Below are 8179 nucleotides of genomic sequence, written 5' to 3' on the forward strand. Positions count from 1 at the left end.
GAACTAAATAATCGAAATTTCCACCTGTTCACTTTAGACATTCACAAAACACATTTTATTAACTCAAGTTCAAACTGATTTTGTCTTAAATCTTTCTTTTCACAGTTTTTTGTCATCTACCATTATTTATTTTTCTTTGGTAAGAGGATAACTTGCAAAGAATCATGAAACGTATATTTTTGTCATTTATAACTGGACAGTGTGATTTAAGATTTAAGCCTAAAACTATCATTATTGACTCCAAACTGCTGAAAAGATTACACATATGCATATATATTAGAAGCACACGTAGGTAACAGCGTTCATTCATCCACATTTACTTTTTACATCCTTCCTTAAACAGTATCTGTGTCTATTGTTTCCTCCTCGTCATGTTTCCGGCTCCACCCTGACATCACAACCCTGTCCTCTCTCTGCCCATCAGCTCAGCCACCAACCTGTCACTCAGACCTCAGAGCTATGGGACACAGCTGCTGGATATCTGTAACCTCCATGCATAAACACACACTCACACACACACACACTCACACACTCACACACACACACACACACACACACACACACACACACACACACACACACACACACACACACACGAGCACTTGATTGTCCCCTGCTGCCTCTCTGGACTATAATCAGTGGGGTCTCAGCTGCAGGTCTGGCCATCACTTCTCTGAGGACTGCAGAGATCAGTCATCCCTCCGGGGGAACCAAAGCGTGTGTGTGTTTCTACTGTGTGTGAACGGTTTTAACATTTGGGAACAAATTTAGAATTTAAAACAGCTGATAGCGGGCAGCTTGTCTAATCAGAGACCAAACTAGTGTCTCCAATTTGTTTTTACTGCAGCTGCATTCAGTGCCAGCTACAACAATTTCGTTCCTCGTGTCTAAAAGCGCAATAACCAAAAGGTTTTATAACAATGTGCAACGATGTTTGATCCCACAACAGACTGCCTGAACGGCATGTGGCACGTCATGCATTCACCAGATCTCGTAACTCCACCAGTCTTTCCCTGCCAAACTCAAGTTTGTTTTGTTTTTTTGTGCTGCACACTGAGCCGACTGCATATATTACAATATATGCAGCAACAATGAGCTGAAAGATGCTAGAACACAGTAAGCAGCAGATTTGGGTGATAATTCTCTAAATAACCATTATTATGAGAAAAGTAGTCATGTGAACCTACACTATAATTTTTTTAAACAGTTTCTAACCTAAACTTAATTTCTGAAACAATTTGTTGTTGATTTTCAGATATTTGATGTTTTGTTAAATTACAGAAGTATTAAATATTAATTTACATACTAACATTATAAAAAAATTTCCATGTCAAATTTATTTTAATAAATATTTTTTATTATTTGAAACAAAAACTTCATTTAAAGTGGATAATAATATTTTTTCTCAGTGTTATTTTCATTGTTTTTACAGTTTTGGAATGGTACACTATTTCACAATTTTTTTAAATGTATTTTTTCTGGCACAATAGCTTCCACATTTTCTTTTTCTTTCCTTAATTTGTTGTATATATTGTACTTAAAATATAATTATAATTTCTATTCAATACAACCTTTACACTTTTTTGAAAACTCCATTTAAAAGAGTAAAAAAAATTAAGTTAATTTACAGATATTTGCTATTACTTGAAAGAAAAATTCTGAATACATTTTTTTAAGCTGTCGTTTTACAGGTTTTTCCTGTTTTGTTTAATTACAGTACTATCTAGCTGAACCACATACAAAAGTATTAATTTATATGTTGACTGTAAGAACAAAAACAGGCTAAAACTACATAATGTTCACATCAAAAATCTGAATTTTTGCAAATAGTAATTTGTTATTTCACAATGTGAGAAAATGAAGTTATAGTTTTACTGTATTAAAATTAGTTAATAATCATTACTTCACAGATGTTTGCTGTTATATTCACTGTTGACTGTTAGACTATTCCATCCTTTTCTTACACATTTTTTTGGCACCCTTGCTCTCAGAGTTTAATTTGTGTTGTTTTTATTTATTTTTATTATTTATTTAAAGCTTTTATAGACTATTTTCATCTTAATATTTAATGAGAGTTTTGTTATTTGTGGTATAAATGTGTCATCTTGTGAGGACCGGGACATTGCCAGCGCTGATCCTTTTTTTTTTTTTTTATTCCATCCCTCCACTACTGTTGTACATGCATGTAGTGGTTAAGTCTGCAGGAAATGAATTCATAAGTCAATGCAATGCGCCAACAGGCGATTTAATGCAACAATATGTGTGTCTGTGTCCGAGAGATTGAGAGAGAAGTTCAATAATCTGTGTGTGTTTGTGTGTGTACCTGCATGTTTGCGTCAGCCTAACACACGTGTGCAGAGTACAAGCACCAGCTGTTGTGTTTTTGTCAGCCTGTTCTACTGTACGTGCAGGTGTGTGTGTGTGTGTCTGTGTGTAAATGGTTGTGTGTTTTCGTGCTCCGGAGCCCTGAAGGTCAGCGGTGAGGTGATTATACTTCAGCTGCATCCAGGTTTGGAGCAGAAACTGCTGCACTTCCACATTGATTTCCTGTCACTCCAGATGGAAATTCATACTGTACGCCAGATTGGAGCCCCCTCCTCCCCCATCTTCTCCCATCCTCCCCCATCCCCACCACCACCAGCACCTAACCTCTATCTCTCACACACACACACAGACTAATCATCCTCAAGCTGATGAATGATTTCAAAGTTGGCGGTTAAAAGGTGAAGGATCAGGCTGTGTTTGTGACAGGTCACTGATGGCGTTTCGTGGACGGCCGGAAATGCATTCTCTGGGATCTGGATGAACTGTCAGATGAGGTTATAGGAAAAGGTTTCATCTGAAATTTTAATTTTCAAATTTAAAACGCCTGACATGTTATTGAAATTCAAATGACCGCCTCCCCAGTATTTCTCAATCTTACCGCATGAATATGAATGGAGTGATAGCCTCCATCTGATTCTTCCTTAATATGCATGAGAGGGGAAGGCTTGATGAATTGCCCGAATCTGTGTACTGATCTCCATTTGAGATTATTGGACCAAGAAACCAATTGTTCTATAATGAGAAGCATTTACGCCTGCTCTGGATAGACTTTTAATGCTATTTGGGCTCCGTCCTGACTTGGCCTTCTAACACGAGGGGTCAGAGGTCGTCCATCCTGTGAAGGGAGCATCCGTCACACTTGACATTTTGTGTTGACCTCTGCAGAAAGCGTGCGTTCACGGAGGCTGTGAAGGGCGAAGGGGGAGCTGCTGACAGTTCATCAGCAAAGGTGCAATGAATGGAAAGGCACATAAGCACAAGCAGAGAAAGGTGAAATGAATGGAAATGTGCATAGACACCAGCGGAGAGGCATAATATGTGGACACACGTGTGCACTCACCCGTCCCAACTTCACCCCACCCCTCCCCCCACCCCACACACGTGTTTTAAAAGCTTTTTATTTCAAGCAGCGATTGTGGGCTCTAAATATTACTTGTGAATGGGGAGCACCATTAAGGCTTGTTCATCGCTGCGCTAACAGCCCGGCCCCCAGTGACAGGTCAGCGCTGAGTAAGTGGAGCCACATGAGCGATGACATCAACGGCTGATTTTTATGCCAAAAGCTGGATGCCAAATGAAAACCATCATTTGGCATCATGCCATGTAATGGATTTCAACCCACTGTATTTGACCTGTAGTCTATAATTTTATTCCTTCTTCACGTTTTTTGATCGTTTTATGTCTCAGAATCTTGACAAGCAGCTTTGCAATTTAGATTTGAAAGCATCCTCTTAAGAACATAAAAGCAGCAGCACAAGCAGCATTTTGCACCCTAGTTCCAAGGTAATTGTATTTTAATGATGTGGCACGATCAGCCACAGCTGGGTCATGTGGGAGATGGTGTCTGATGTTGAAGGACCTGAAAAGACCGATAACCCAAGGATACACCACCAATGATGCATTCAGGGTGCATCTGAGGATGTGCTTTGCGAACTACTTGAGTAATTTACTGTGGTTGTGAATTAAGCAGTGTGCTCCAGCCCCTCTTTTTCTACTTTATGGGGAAAACATTGCATTTTTAACTGCATTACATTTAAAAGATTTTAGAAACATATAATGAGCATATAAATAGTGAAATTCAGTTCAGCTAAGTGCACCATGTTAATGCACAGTAATCAGTGGGGAGAAATATTCAGATCCTAAAGTATAATTAGCAGTAAGACTTTAAGTCGCTCTATTTAGAATTTTTAAGCTGAATACAAACATTTGAACACACCATAGTTCAGCTGTAAGCTGATTCGTGTTTATAATGTATTTAACAACTACTCCGCTTATGGGCATCCAAGTGGAGGCAGTTTTTTTAACATATAATGTCTAACATTAATAGCAAAAGACATTTAAATGCCGCTATATCTGCTCACAATGACATTACAGTGTGTTTAAACAATTTCTGCTTAAATAAAAGTGGCTAACTACATGCAAAATGTTTTAAACTTTTCCTCCCACTGTTGTCAAAAAGCTTGATCAAGGGAAATGGTTTGGATTGCACTGTGTTTTTATTACAACTCAGATTTTATTGTCATAAGTTTAGCCATCAGTTCAACCCCACACAGTAATGAAAACATTTGTAGAAATGTATTTATAAACAATCCCAAAATGTTGCTACTGTAAGAGCCCTCCATGCTACTCTGCAACTGTTTGCACCCAAAACCTAAACAGTCATTCCTGTGTCCTACACCTGCCTTTATCTGTTTTGCCAGTTATGTTTTGCGCTCCATTTTTGTGTCATATGTAAGTCATCGGGAAGGTATCAGGGTGGATGGATGAGTGTTCTAAGTGAAGGATTTTGTAGCTTTCAGATCTTGTTTTATGTGTGGTCTTTGCCACTGTTGTTAAAGAGCTTGCTCACATGAATCACTGGATTTCTTAGGTGTTTCTCTACAATATAATATTGTCAGGTCTTCACCTCACTATGATGAGTGCCCTGAGATGACTTATGATGTAAATTGGTGCTGTATTAATAAAGCTGAATGGAACTGAATTAAAAAGAAACTCAGTATGAGGTTCTATACAAACAAATGGCCCCTGTCATTGTTATATTACTATAATAATTTACTACAATCATCAATGTATTAATCTGTACGCTGAGTTTTACAGTTTTCTGGTTCAGCTATTTCATATTATGTTAGTTGATTTAAGCCATTAAAAACATAATTTCATATATGTTTTTAATGTTTAAAATCTGAACTTTACACACATAAAACTACTACTAGTTACTGTCAAATACATACTGTATTTGTTGTGGAGTATAAAGAACATTATTTGGCTTCAGAACGTAGCTGAAAATGTTAAATTGTAAGGAGTATTTCAAGGAAGAGTGCCTTCTCACAATACTGCTGCTTTTACATTAGTCAAAATGTGAATGCTTTGACTTACAATGCGATTTTTTCTTCTACTTTCACATTTTTAACAAAGTATGAGCGTACTTCTTCCACCACTGCATTCAGCAGCAGATCTCATGTATTGTGTCTTTCTGCTGCAGTCGTGATATTTTCCATGAAATGAGTTCAGTGGTGGTTAGATGAACCTGACCTGTGCATTTGTTGAGCTGTTTTTCCAGCTTTGAGAGGGTTTTCTTGCACCCTCTGTCTCCCCACCCCACACACACACACACACACACACACACACACACACTTCTTCCATAATTGATGTGGGAGATGGGGCTCCCCAGGGGTCACCTCCTCTCTTCATCCCTCCCAATTTCCCCAGCTGTTCTTGGCTGTCTCCCACTCACCTTCCTCCTCATCGTCTTTACATTTCACCTCTTCATCCCCCTGCCTTTCATCTTGTCCATCCATTTACATGCCTGCTGGCTCTCATCCATTTAATGTGCTGACAGCGCTGAGGGGTTAGCGGTTCGGTTCCAGAAAACCACTCATGGCGAGCTACGTGGCTTTTTTTTCACCTCCTCTCCGTTTGCCCTCCTCCCTTTGTGTCTCTGTATCTCTATCTGGATCTCGGTATAAACTCACCCTCCCCCACACACATGAACTCACACAGAAAATACTCACTTTGCAATTTACGTGCGGGTACACACTCGCGCACACACACACACACACACACACACACACACACACACACACACACACACACACACACACACCTACCTCTGTGTTCGCTTTCTCTCCCTTGCTTTCCCTCCTCTGAGGCTTTTATCGCACCAAACCTGGGTCCCTCTCCAGATGTTAAGTGTCTTCCTGGCTGGTGGAGATAGTAAGCAGAAGACAGGCACGAGGAAACACACACTAACACACACACACACACACACACACTGAATTGAGATATATGGTCGGCCACTAGCACCCATCAACGGAGCAGCACACATATTTACACACACACACACTAAGACATGCTAAGTTCACATTACTTTGCTGTAATCTTTTATTCTAATATACAATGCGGGCAGTATATCTCACCCCACATATTGGATTTACATAAAGTGTGTCTCCATTTATCATACATGACAGTCACACTCTCTTTCCAGGTAATTGTGCCACGATGTGACTTCATGTTGCATTAAATCCATCTTTATTGGATTTATTATCGCAATTACTGAAATGGAACGTGTTTTATTGCAAAAGTGAGAAAAAAAAATACACACTTCATAAAATCCCTCCATCCACTGAGAGAAATGATCTTCTACAATGAGTCTCAGTCTTGTTAAGAAGAAAAACACCATATCCTACAGTTCTTGTGCAGCGTTTCATCGAAATATCCGGATAAATGCAACATGAAAGGGTGACAGACTTTTGGGGAAATGTAAGAGGCTCAAAATTTAAAGTGAATTAAAATTGAATTAAATGTTCCCTTCATGTCCCAGAGTCTGATTTTTGTCCTTTTCGCTTTTATAGCTGCAGATCGGTTTTCTCAATGCAAATCACTCAACATTTTTCTCTTACTGTCCATATGAGCTATGAGTTCAGAAAAATGGTGATATATGAGAGTTGCCTTCTATTTTTAGTGTGAGAGCTGCCCAGCCTTGATGCTGGAGGTTGTTGGGAGCAGAATACAGCCTGAAAGGAATAACCTGCAGACACTACTCGGGGCAAAACAAATAGCATCATTTTATTTTCCTTAAAAGAAGCTGAATGTCTGTCAAGAATATAAAGAAAAACATGATTCTAGTTTGTAGTGAAGACATAAATACAACAATTATATTTCAGGACACACATTCTAATTAGGGTCCCAATACAGATGTTTTACAGATGTCCATTAGTATGGAAAGCACGATAATCAAATTTAGCATAATTTGTTAGTTGCTCGACTGATTGAAATGTTTTTAAAAGTGAAGCTCAGGATGATAAGTATAAGTGGTCTCAGTGAAATCTCAGGAAATTGCAGAAGGCTATTCTCTTAAATGATAGTTCCTGAGAGTGTTACGGGTCACGCAGTAGCCTGAGGAGGCTGTCTGGTTACTCTGTCTGGTTAGGGTGCCTCGCAGGCAGGCCTGGAGCCTGGAGAGGGCCCCCGGTCCCTGGTGACCATCCTCCAATCACTACACCAGCAGATGGTGAAGAACGAAGAAGTGATTGGCATGGACAGCTCTGTGAAATGTTCTCCGACAGCAACAGGGATATAAGTAAAAACACGGCCACACAAAGGAGCAACAATGAATAAAACATGGGTCTATGACTCCTATTTGACTCCTCTGTGTTGACATCTTTTTCTATATTAAAAAAAAAAAAAAAAAAACACCTGCTCTTCAACACAAGACTCAAGCAGAGGGCGGATGGATTTACATGCAGTAGATATACTGAACTGATTTTATGTAGCAAGACAGGCAGACTGTTATGAGGTGTCTCTGCTTTAATACCAGTCAGCAGGGGGGAAGAGTGAAGAGGAAGATGGGTGGAGGGAATCATGAAACAAAGGCTTTGAGCTGGAATCAAATCTGCAGTACCCAGGTGCCCATGTACACAGAAAACATTAGGCCTGTTCTGTCAAAAAAAAAGTAAAAAATCTACGTCTCCTTCTGCTGAGGAGGAAGTTTTGACATTTGTCGTCAGAAACTTATACACTCGTGGATTAATGTGGTCTGCTCGCTGTCATAACAACAAATCAAGCACTTTTGATCATGCTTGATTGTTTTATGTGAAATATCAACACACTGGAAGACAGCAGGATTGATAGGATA

This window comes from Amphiprion ocellaris, chromosome 6 (assembly GCF_022539595.1).
Source record: "Amphiprion ocellaris isolate individual 3 ecotype Okinawa chromosome 6, ASM2253959v1, whole genome shotgun sequence".
Lineage (NCBI taxonomy): Eukaryota > Metazoa > Chordata > Actinopteri > Pomacentridae > Amphiprion > Amphiprion ocellaris.